This window comes from Procambarus clarkii, chromosome 30 (genome assembly GCF_040958095.1).
Source record: "Procambarus clarkii isolate CNS0578487 chromosome 30, FALCON_Pclarkii_2.0, whole genome shotgun sequence".
In the NCBI taxonomy this organism is placed as follows: Eukaryota; Metazoa; Arthropoda; class Malacostraca; order Decapoda; family Cambaridae; genus Procambarus; species Procambarus clarkii.
This window is the reverse complement of record NC_091179.1, coordinates 43,113,255-43,126,685: the sequence shown is the minus strand read 5'-3', so window position 1 is coordinate 43,126,685 and position 13,431 is coordinate 43,113,255. Positions and strand designations below refer to the sequence as shown.

General features: G+C 38.7%; 1 long non-coding RNA gene across 1 annotated transcript; it reads right to left on the bottom strand.

Annotated features, from left to right (window-relative positions):
* Nucleotides 1-8,494: 8,494 nt before the first annotated feature.
* LOC138369879 (uncharacterized) lies at nucleotides 8,495-10,225 on the bottom strand. Its single transcript, XR_011230007.1, has 3 exons — nucleotides 10,048-10,225; nucleotides 9,083-9,189; nucleotides 8,495-8,629 (listed from the first exon to the last, which is right to left on the bottom strand). It is a non-coding gene; the product is annotated as an uncharacterized lncRNA (long non-coding RNA).
* Between the last annotated feature and the right edge of the window lie 3,206 nt (nucleotides 10,226-13,431).

The window sequence follows — 13,431 nt, the reverse complement described above, 5'->3', positions numbered from 1 at the left end:
TCACTTCCCATTACATGGTGTACACTACTAATGACGTGCTGTTTACTACCCTTTGCGTAGTGTTCACTACCCTTGGCATCATGCTCACTACCCTTTGCATGTTCTTCACTACCCTTGGCTTGGTGTTCACTACCAATGGCTTGGTGTTCACTACCATTGGCATGGTGTTCACTACCCTTAGCGTGGTGTTCACTACCCTTGGCGTGGTCTTCACTACCCTTGGCGTGGTCTTCACTACCCTTAGCGTGGTCTTCACTACCATTGGCAAGGTGTTCACTACCCTTGGCATGGTGTTCACTACCCTTACGGTGGTGTTCACGACCCATGACGTGGTGTTCACTACTATTAGCGTAGTCTTCACTACCCTTAGCGTGGTGATCACTCTCCTTGGCGTTGTGTTAACTACCTTTGGCGTGGTGTTCACTACCCTTTGCATGGTGTTCATTACCCTTGGAGTGGTGTTCACTACCCTTGGCATGTTGTTCATTTCCCTTTGCATGGTCTTCACTACCCTTGGCGTGGTGTTTACTAACCTTGGCATGGTGTTCACTACCCTTGGGATGGTGTTCACTACCCTTCATGCTCACTACCCTTTGCATGTTCTTCACTACCCTTGGCTTGGTGTTCACTACCAATGGCTTGGTGTTCACTACCATTGGCATGGTGTTCACTAACCGTGGCATGGTGTTCACTACCCTTAGCGTGGTGTTCACTACCCTTGGCGTGGTCTTCACTACCCTTGGCGTGGTCTTCACTACCCTTAGCGTGGTCTTCACTACCATTGGCAAGGTGTTCACTACCCTTGGCATGGTGTTCACTACCCTTAGGGTGGTGTTCACGACCCATGACGTGGTGTTCACTACTATTAGCGTAGTCTTCACTACCCTTCGTGTGGTGTTCACTACCCTTGGCGTGGTGTTCACTACCCCTAACGTGCTGTTCACTACCCTTAGCGTGGTGATCACTCTCCTTGGCGTTGTGTTAACTACCTTTGGCGTGGTGTTCACTACCCTTTGCATGGTGTTCATTACCCTTGGAGTGGTGTTCACTACCCTTGGCATGTTGTTCATTTCCCTTTGCATGGTCTTCACTACCCTTAGCGTGGTGTTTACTAACCTTGGCATGGTGTTCACTACCCTTGGCATGGTGTTCACTACCCTTCATATGGTGTTTACTACCCTTGGCGGGGTGCTCACTATCCCTGACGAGGTGTTCACTACCCTTGGCGGGGTGCTCACTATCCCTGACGAGGTGTTCACTACCCTTGGCATGGTGTTCACTACCCTTTGCATAGTTTTCACCAACCTTGACGTGGTGTTCACTACCCTTTGTGTAGTGTTCACTACCCTTGGTGTAGTCTTCACTACCCTTGGTGTAGTCTTCACTACCCTTGACGTGGTGTTCACTACCCTTAGTGTGGTGTTCATTACCCTTGGTGTGGTGTTCACTACCCTTCACATGGTGTTCACTTCCCTTGACGTGGTGTTCACTACCCTTTATGTGGTTTTCAGTACCCTTCGCGTGGTGTTCAGTATCCTTAGCGTGGTGTTCACTACCATTGGCAAGGTGTTCACTACCCTTGGCATGGTGTTCACTACCCTTAGGGTGGTGTTCACGACCCCTGGCGTGGTGTTCACTACCCTTGATGTGGTGTTCACTTCCCTTGGCATGGTGTTCACTACCCTTCATTTGGTGTTTACTACCCTTGGCGGGGTGCTCACTATCCCTGACGAGGTGTTCACTACCCTTTGCATGGTGTTCACTACCCTTCATTTGGTGTTTACTACCCTTGGCGGGGTGCTCACTATCCCTGACGAGGTGTTCACTACCCTTGGCATGGTGTTCACTACCATTAGCATAGTGTTCACTTCCCTTGGCATGGTGTTCACTACCCTTAGCATAGTTTTCAATAACCTTGACGTGGTGTTGGGTGGTGTTCACTATCCCTGACGAGGTGTTCACTACCCTTGGCATGGTGTTCACAACCCTTCATTTGGTGTTTACTACCCTTGGCGGGGTGCTCACTATCCCTGACGAGGTGTTCACTACCCTTAGCGTGGAGTTCACTACCCTTTGTGTATTGTTCACTACCCTTAGTGTGGTGTTCATTACCCTTGACATGGTTTTCACTATCCTTAGTGTGGTGTTCATTACCATTGGCGTGGTGTTCACTACCCTTCGCATGGTGTTCACTAACCTTGACGTGGTGTTCACTACCCTTTATGTGGTGTTCAGTACCCTTCGCGTGGTGTTCAGTACTCTTGGCGTGGTGTTCACTACTCATGGCATGGAATTCACTAACCTTGGCGTGGTGTTCACCACACTTGGCGTGGTGTTCACTACCCTTGGCGTGGTGTTCACTTCCCATTACATGGTGTACACTACCAATGACGTGCTGTTTACTACCCTTTGCGTAGTGTTCACTACCCTTGGCATCATGCTCACTACCCTTTGCATGTTCTTCACTACCCTTGGCTTGGTGTTCACTACCAATAGCTTGGTGTTCACTACCATTGGCATGGTGTTCACTTTCCGTGGCATGGTGTTCACTACCCTTAGCGTGGTGTTCACTACCCTTGGCGTGGTCTTCACTACCCTTGGTGTGGTCTTCACTACCCTTAGCGTGGTCTTCACTACCATTGGCAAGGTGTTCACTACCCTTGGCATGGTGTTCACTACCCTTAGGGTGGTGTTCACGACCCCTGGCGAGGTGTTCACTACCCTTGATGTGGTGTTCACTTCCCTTGGCATGGTGTTCACTACCCTTCATTTGGTGTTTACTACCCTTGGCGGGGTGCTCACTATCCCTGACGAGGTGTTCACTACCCTTTGCATGGTGTTCACTACCCTTCATTTGGTGTTTACTACCCTTGGCGGGGTGCTCACTATCCCTGACGAGGTGTTCACTACCCTTGGCATGGTGTTCACTACCATTAGCATAGTGTTCACTTCCCTTGGCATGGTGTTCACTACCCTTAGCATAGTTTTCAATAACCTTGACGTGGTGTTGGGTGGTGTTCACTATCCCTGACGAGGTGTTCACTACCCTTGGCATGGTGTTCACTACCCTTCATTTGGTGTTTACTACCCTTGGCGGGGTGCTCACTATCCCTGACGAGGTGTTCACTACCCTTAGCGTGGAGTTCACTACCCTTTGTGTATTGTTCACTACCCTTAGTGTGGTGTTCATTACCCTTGACATGGTTTTCACTATCCTTAGTGTGGTGTTCATTACCATTGGCGTGGTGTTCACTACCCTTCGCATGGTGTTCACTAACCTTGACGTGGTGTTCACTACCCTTTATGTGGTGTTCAGTACCCTTCGCGTGGTGTTCAGTACTCTTGGCGTGGTGTTCACTACTCATGGCATGGAATTCACTAACCTTGGCGTGGTGTTCACCACACTTGGCGTGGTGTTCACTACCCTTGGCGTGGTGTTCACTTCCCATTACATGGTGTACACTACCAATGACGTGCTGTTTACTACCCTTTGCGTAGTGTTCACTACCCTTGGCATCATGCTCACTACCCTTTGCATGTTCTTCACTACCCTTGGCTTGGTGTTCACTACCAATAGCTTGGTGTTCACTACCATTGGCATGGTGTTCACTACCCGTGGCATGGTGTTCACTACCCTTAGCGTGGTGTTCACTACCCTTGGCGTGGTCTTCACTACCCTTGGTGTGGTCTTCACTACCCTTAGCGTGGTCTTCACTACCATTGGCAAGGTGTTCACTACCCTTGGCATGGTGTTCACTACCCTTAGGGTGGTGTTCACGACCCCTGGCGAGGTGTTCACTACCCTTGATGTGGTGTTCACTTCCCTTGGCATGGTGTTCACTTACCTTCATTTGGTGTTTACTACCCATGGCGGGGTGCTCACTATCCCTGACGAGGTGTTCACTACCCTTTGCATGGTGTTCACTACCCTTCATTTGGTGTTTACTACCCTTGGCGGGGTGCTCACTATCCCTGACGAGGTGTTCACTACCCTTGGCATGGTGTTCACTACCATTAGCATAGTGTTCACTTCCCTTGGCATGGTGTTCACTACCCTTAGCATAGTTTTCAATAACCTTGACGTGGTGTTGGGTGGTGTTCACTATCCCTGACGAGGTGTTCACTACCCTTGGCATGGTGTTCACTACCCTTCATTTGGTGTTTACTACCCTTGGCGGGGTGCTCACTATCCCTGACGAGGTGTTCACTACCCTTAGCGTGGAGTTCACTACCCTTTGTGTATTGTTCACTACCCTTAGTGTGGTGTTCATTACCCTTGACATGGTTTTCACTATCCTTAGTGTGGTGTTCATTACCATTGGCGTGGTGTTCACTACCCTTCGCATGGTGTTCACTAACCTTGACGTGGTGTTCACTACCCTTTATGTGGTGTTCAGTACCCTTCGCGTGGTGTTCAGTACTCTTGGCGTGGTGTTCACTACTCATGGCATGGAATTCACTAACCTTGGCGTGGTGTTCACCACACTTGGCGTGGTGTTCACTACCCTTGGCGTGGTGTTCACTTCCCATTACATGGTGTACACTACCAATGACGTGCTGTTTACTACCCTTTGCGTAGTGTTCACTACCCTTGGCATCATGCTCACTACCCTTTGCATGTTCTTCACTACCCTTGGCTTGGTGTTCACTACCAATGGCTTGGTGTTCACTACCATTGGCATGGTGTTCACTACCCGTGGCATGGTGTTCACTACCCTTAGCGTGGTGTTCACTACCCTTGGCGTGGTCTTCACTACCCTTGGTGTGGTCTTCACTACCCTTAGCGTGGTCTTCACTACCATTGGCAAGGTGTTCACTACCCTTGGCATGGTGTTCACTACCCTTAGGGTGGTGTTCACGACCCATGACGTGGTGTTCACTACTATTAGCGTAGTCTTCACTACCCTTCGTGTGGTGTTCACTACCCTTGGCGTGGTGTTCACTACCCCTAACGTGCTGTTCACTACCCTTAGCGTGGTGATCACTCTCCTTGGCGTTGTGTTAACTACCTTTGGCGTGGTGTTCACTACCCTTTGCATGGTGTTCATTACCCTTGGAGTGGTGTTCACTACCCTTGGCATGTTGTTCATTTCCCTTTGCATGGTCTTCACTACCCTTGGCTTGGTGTTTACTAACCTTGGCATGGTGTTCACTACCCTTGGCATGGTGTTCACTACCCTTCATTTGGTGTTTACTACCCTTGGCGGGGTGCTCACTATCCCTGACGAGGTGTTCACTTCCCTTGGCATGGTGTTCACTACCCTTTGCATAGTTTTCACCAACCTTGACGTGGTGTTCACTACCCTTTGTGTAGTGTTCACTACCCTTGGTGTAGTCTTCACTACCCTTGACGTGGTGTTCACTACCCTTAGTGTGGTGTTCATTACCCTTGGTGTGGTGTTCACTACCCTTCGCATGGTGTTCACTTCCCGTGACGTGATGTTCACTACCCTTTATGTGGTGTTCAGTACCCTTCGCGTGGTGTTCAGTATCCTTAGCGTGGTGTTCACTACCCATGGCGTGGGGTTCACTACCTTTGGCAGGTTGTTCACTACCCTTGGCGTAGTGTTCCCTACCCTTAGCATGGTGTTCACTACCCATGGCGTAGTGTTCACTACCTTTGACGTGGTGTTCACTACCCTTGACGTGGTTTTCACTGAACTTGGCGTATTGTTCTCTGAACTTGGGGTGGTGTTCACTACCCTTGACCTAGTTTTCATTATCCTTGGTGTGGTGCTCACTACCTTTAGCGTAGTGTTCACTACCTTTAGCGTAGTGTTCACTACCCTTGGCTTAATGTTCACTACTCTTGGCGTGGTGTTAACTTCCCTTGGCTTGGTGTTCACTACCCATGACGTGGTGTTCACTTCCCATGACGTGGTGTTCACTACTCTTAGCGTGGTATTCACTACCCTTGGCGTCGTTTTCACTACCCTTGGCGTGGTGTTCACTACCCTTCGCATGGTGTTTACTACCCATAGCGTGGTGTTCACTACCCTTGACGTGGTGTTCACGACTCTTGGCGGGGTGTTCACTACCCTTAGTGTTACGCCACTAAGGGGTAGTGAACACCACGCAAAAGGTAGTGAAGACCACGCCAAGGGTAGTGAACATCACTCCAAAGGTAGTGAACATCAAGCCAAGGGTAATGAACATAACGCCAAGGGTAGTGAACACCACGCCAAGGGTAGTGAACGTGACGCCATAGGTAGTGAACACCATGCCATGGGTAGTGAACACAACGCCAAGGGTAGTGAACACCACAAGGTTAGTGATAACCATGCTAAGGGAAGTGAACACCATGCCAAGGGAAGTGAACACTATGCCAAAGGTAGTGAACACTATGCCAAGGGTAGTGAACACCTCGCCGGGGGTAGTGAACACCACTCCAAGGGTAGTGAACACCATGCCAAGGGTAGTGAACACCATGCGATGGTAGTGAACACCAAGCAAAAGGTAGTGAACACCACGCCAAGGGTGGTGAATACCACGCCAGGGGTAGTGAACACCACGCCAAGGGTAGTGAATATCTAGCCACCCAGCAAACAATTTTAGGTTGCCACAACATATCTGGAAAGTATTTGAAAGTATTGGAAACGTTTGTTTTATCGTATCAGATACGATATTGTGTGTGGACTTAAATAGGTTTCCAAAACTTATAACCAAGACATATGTATCTAACACTAATTTGAGATGTTGTGGCAACTTACACTCCTAACATGAGTCATTCATAATCCATTCCTACACCAATATGAATCTCTTATGAAAGGTTTGAGCCTTATCTGAACCATTTTCACATCTTTGTGTTTAAAGTTAAATTTCTTGAAAATAAAAAATATTTATTTTTAAATATATTTAAATATTTTAAATATTTTAAATAATAAATTTTTTATATTATATTAGTGTTTTCAATTTAAATATTAAAACCAATTTAAGGGTAAAAAAATCAAATAATTTATATTTCTTTTATTATTTACTAACAAATCAGCAAAAATACAAAAACATATGACCTATATAATTATATATATAATATATATATAAATAATTTATATAATATATATATATATATATATATATATATATATATATATATATATATATATTAGTGTAATACATAAGAATGTAGTGTAATAGTATATATATTATATATATATATATTTATATATAAATAATATATTTATATATAAATAATATATTTATATATAAATAATATATTTATATATAAATAATATATTTATATATAAATAATATATATATATATATAAATAATATATATATATATAAATAATATATATATATAAATAATATATATATATATAAATAATATATATATATAAATAATATATATATATAAATAATATATATATGATAACCATCTTTGTAACCTATATGTAACTCCCTCTTTGTAACAAAGTTCAAATAAAGCAAATATATGTGTACATACAAAAGAATGGGGGGTGGTAGAAGATAATATTAGTGTTTAGTGAGTGACCACAAGGTCTCCTCTGAATACTTTTTATTTTCTTCTCCTATGCTATGGGTCCCCACATTGGCACCAGAGGTCTTCCTCACAAACTTTTTATATAATATATATATATATAAATATTATATATATAAAGGTAAAACTAGCTAGTTATACGTAGATATATGATAACTAACCAACCCTACCAAACCTAACCTAATATATATATATATAAATATATATATATATATAAATATATATATATATATATAAATATATATATATATATAAATATATATATATATATATAAATATATATATATATATATAAATATATATATATATATTTATATATATATATATATATAAATATATATATATATATTTATATATATATATATAAATATATATATATATATAAATATATATATATATATATATATATATATATATATATATATAAATATATATATATATATAAATATATATATATATATATAAATATATATATATATATAAATATATATATATATATATAAATATATATATATATAAATATATATATATATAAATATATATATATATATAAATATATATATATATAAATATATATATATATAAATATATATATATATAAATATATATATATATAAATATATATATATATATAAATATATATATATATATAAATATATATATATATATAAATATATATATATATATAAATATATATATATATATAAATATATATATATATATATAAATATATATATATATATAAATATATATATATATATAAATATATATATATATATAAATATATATATATATATAAATATATATATATATATAATATATATATATATATATATAAATATATATATATATATATAAATATATATATAAATATAAATATATATATATATAAATATATATATATATATATATATATATATATATATATATATATATATATATATATAGGTTATATATACATATATATATATATTTTATTAATGATATATATACATATATACACACAGAAACAAAGATTCTTCTATATAGACATTAGAGAAGATTCAGCGGTATGCCATGCACCAGGCTCTCCGCTATTTTCGTCATATCCGACTCTGCTATGTGATGCACATGTATTCCTGCTTCACCACCCTGTAATGAAATATTGTTTGTTACTAATTGTTTTCAATAATACATTATTTTATTATATAATATTTAATTTATTAATTAAAAACCCTTTCCATATTATAGAAAAAAACTAAAACAAGAATCTATATAAAACTATAGAATAGAATAGACTAATAGAATAGAATATATATATATCATATATATATTTATATAAATAAATATATATATATATAAATATATGTATATATATTTATATATATATATATATTATTATATCCTGTATTATTCCAGCCCATTATTAGAGATAGTAGCCACCTCTTATTTTGGTTTTCTTTCATTATTAGTGCTCAGAAAATTAAATATATCTACATATTTAGTCAAAATCAATTACATTATTTATCTTATTCATAGCATAAATGTTCACAAAGATTACTAAAAAGAGATTGAATTAGACTACAGCAAATTGGCAAACTTTACCTTGTATCTGTTTCCACCGTGTTTGTTTGGGGCGTTCTTCAACATATCAGCAATACTTGTCTCAACATCTCTTTCAGTTGCATTAGTGTGGGTGTTGATACAGGCTTCTGGAAAGTTATAAGAATTAATTAATATATATAATTATAATTCTTTTTGTCAGGAGACAAGAAGCCACAGAGTAATAACATTGTTGGCTTTTATTTAGGTGTTCCCCTGTTCTCCAGTCTTCCTCCGTCCCCTCGTCCCCTTTGTCCTCCCCAGCATTCTCCATTCCCCTGTCCCCTCGTCCTCCCCACCATTACCCTCTCCTCTGTTCCCTCGTCTTCCCCACCATCCCCCCTGTCGTCCTCCCCACCATTCTAAACTACCTCATCCCATGCATTCCATGATGGTCTGATGCTTCCATCTGAAAATTGGGAACATCAAAAGATCTGACTTTCCCAATTTTCTGATGGGAACATCAAATGATCTGATATTCCCATCACTGAAAAATAAAAACAGATAAAAAAAATGATATGAAAAAATAGAAAATAAAATATACTCATGAAATGAACAGAATGGTTAACAACGCAGCTCAATTGCAATGCAATGTCACAATAACATTTAAATATACTTTAAGATATAATCTAGAAGAAAATAAGGATATTGAAACGGTTCATGAACTCTATTTCAATAAAGGACACTATGGGGAACTTTGAAAAATAGTTATTGAGTATAATTAGACAGACTTGTTGCTAGGCAGAGGAGTAATGAGATATATGGCAAATTTTGCAAAATATACAATGAAGGTACACAAACATTCATACCCAAACAAAGCAAAATGCTAGGTAAGAACAAAGCATTTGGCCCGTAGGAGAAAGGAGATACCCACAAGACTAGAATACAAGTCATTAACAAGCATGCAAGTATAATACATAATACATGCAGACATATATATAATCCAAAAAAATGTCAAATTTACGTACTTATTATTACATTACAAATATCCAAGGTTTTGAAGACACGTTTCCTCTTGCGCCCAACGAGTGAATACTGAGACCAGACCCCATAGGTCCCTATCCTCCTCATCATTCGTCTCACTGTGTCTCCACAGCTTGCACCGCCCATTTGAGACAGCGTCTGGACCTGTTAAAATAATGCATAAGCTGTAAGGTAATAGAGAATAATATATATCTTTCAATCTCAACATTAGATTTTCTAATTTCCAACTGTATTAAATAAATAGCATTAAAATATTTTCCTTCTTAACTATTACAAAAATCAACGAATTTGAGTAACTTTTGCTTTTGTTTTATTTGTACCTTAAACATAACACTGAACAATCAATTATGTGCCACCCCACCTTCCTTCATCTGCAAAAAAACTAATCAAAAGACATATGTACAAGGCTAAAAAAATTCAGCAACACTTACCATACTCAGGCTAAAAGAATTAAGCAACACTTACCATACTCTTTTTATATTCACTGTTAACTTTTAGCTCATGTGACAGACTTTCCACCTGCTCAACAGTTTCAAGTGGGGATGGAAGAATGTCTTCCAGGATTGGTATATCTCCATGTGTTTTTGACATATGGGTTTCCGTCATTTTGACAATATTCAGGATATCCCCTGATAAAAATGTCAATTTTGATAATTCCTTCATCATGTATTCCATTATGCCAAAACCATAATCATAATCATCTGTATCAAACCTTATTACAGGTAAAAACCAGTAGGCAGTCTACTGTATTTTATCAAACCGTTATTAGTATAATAGATCTCGTAATAATTTTGCAAAAATAATGGCATTTACTATTTTTAAAAGATTATTAGCAAATTTACACAAATGGTGCATTCGGAAGACAAAACCAATTTTTCACTTTTGACAATTGAGCACCTGCTACATCCAGATTCTAGGGAGGAAAGGAAGGACGATCTTACTGGATCCCATAGCCTCTCCGAGGCACAAACCAGGCTTTTACACAAACCCCCCCCCCCCTGCACCCGAGCTTTTTTAAAATAGTAAATGCCACTATTTTTGCAAAATTATTACGAGATCTATTATTCTAGAGAATAATGCATATAAATGCATATATGCATATAAATACAAAAGTAAATCAAATCTTATCCTTGTATAATATACAAGCTGATGTGAGATCCCTGTCTACAGGTGGACTGGAACTATTATCCAGTAGGCAGTCTACTGTATTTTATCAAACCGTTATTAGTATAATAGATCTCGTAATAATTTTGCAAAAATAATGGCATTTACTATTTTTAAAAGATTATTAGCAAATTTACACAAATGGTGCATTCGGAAGACAAAACCAATTTTTCACTTTTGACAATTGAGCACCTGCTACATCCAGATTCTAGGGAGGAAAGGAAGGACGATCTTACTGGATCCCATAGCCTCTCCGAGGCACAAACCAGGCTTTTACACAAACCCCCCCCCCCTGCACCCGAGCTTTTTTAAAATAGTAAATGCCACTATTTTTGCAAAATTATTACGAGATCTATTATTCTAGAGAATAATGCATATAAATGCATATATGCATATAAATACAAAAGTAAATCAAATCTTATCCTTGTATAATATACAAGCTGATGTGAGATCCCTGTCTACAGGTGGACTGGAACTATTATCCAGTAGGCAGTCTACTGTATTTTATCAAACCGTTATTAGTATAATAGATCTCGTAATAATTTTGCAAAAATAATGGCATTTACTATTTTTAAAAGATTATTAGCAAATTTACACAAATGGTGCATTCGGAAGACAAAACCAATTTTTCACTTTTGACAATTGAGCACCTGCTACATCCAGATTCTAGGGAGGAAAGGAAGGACGATCTTACTGGATCCCATAGCCTCTCCGAGGCACAAACCAGGCTTTTACATAACCCCCCCCCCTGCACCCGAGCTTTTTAAAATAGTAAATGCCATTATTTTTGCAAAATTATTACGAGATCTATTATACTAATAACGGTAAATAAATAATAAATAGTAAATAAATCAAAATCAGTTACATTATTTTATCTTATTCATAGCATAAATGTTCTCGAAGATTACTAAAAGAAATTGAATTAGACTACAGCAAATTGGCAAACTTTACCTTGTATCTGTTTCCACCGAGTTTGTTTGGGGCGTTCTTCAACATATCAGCAATACTTGTCTCAACATCTCTTTCAGTTGCATTAGTGTGGGTGTTGATACAGGCTTCTGGAAATTTATAAGAATTAATTAATATATATAATTATAATTCACTTTGCTATTCCCCATTCCACAGTCCTCTCGTCCTTCCCACTTCCCTGTCCCCACATCATCCCCACTATTCCCACTTCCCTGTCCCATCGTCCTCCTTACCATTTTCCCCTCCCCTGTCCTTCTTCCTCCCCCACCATCTCCCATTCACCTGTCCCTTTGTCCTCCCCAGCATTCCCCTGTCCCCACCATCCCCAACTCCCCAGTCCCCTCGTCCTCCCCACCATTACCCTCTCCTCTGTCCCCTCGTCTTCCCCACCATACCCCCCTCTCGTCCTCCCCACCATTCCAAACTACCTCATCCGATGCATTCTATAATGGTCTGATGCTTCCATCAGAAAATTGGGAACATCAAATGATCTGATATTCCCATCACTGAAAAATAAGAACAGCTAAAAAAATGAAATGAAAAAAATAAAAAAATAAACTATACTCATGAAATGAACAGTATGGTAAACAACACAGCTCAATTTCAATGCAATGTCACACAAAATTATTAAATCGAAATGAAAATAAATTGAAATCTATGAAAATTCAAATTATCAATACAATCGGAAATATTGAAATAATATCGCAACATAATATAGTGTGGGTTGCTCTTACGTGCAACAGACGGTGCTGTTTTTCAAAAAAGGCATGGTTTTACCTGTCACAAGTGTGGCATCTATACTTATACTCACGAAATGAACGGTATGGTAAACAACATAGCTCAATTGCAATGCAATGTCACAATAACATTTAATAACAATAATAACAATAACATTTAAATATACTTTAAGATATAATCTAGAAGAAAATAAGAACATTGAAACGGTTCATGAACTCGATTTCAATAAAGGACACTATGGGGAACTTTGAAAAACAGTTAATGAGTATAATTAGACAGACTTGTTGCTAGGCAGAGGAGTAAATAATGAGATATATGGCAAATTTTGCAAAATATACGGCACACAAACATTCATACCCAAACAAAGCAAAATGCTAGGTAAGAACAAAGCAGTTGGCCCGTAGGGGAAAGGAGATACCCACAAGACTGGAATACAAGTCATTAACAAGCACACAAGTACTACACTACACAACAACCGCACTACTACCAGAACTGGA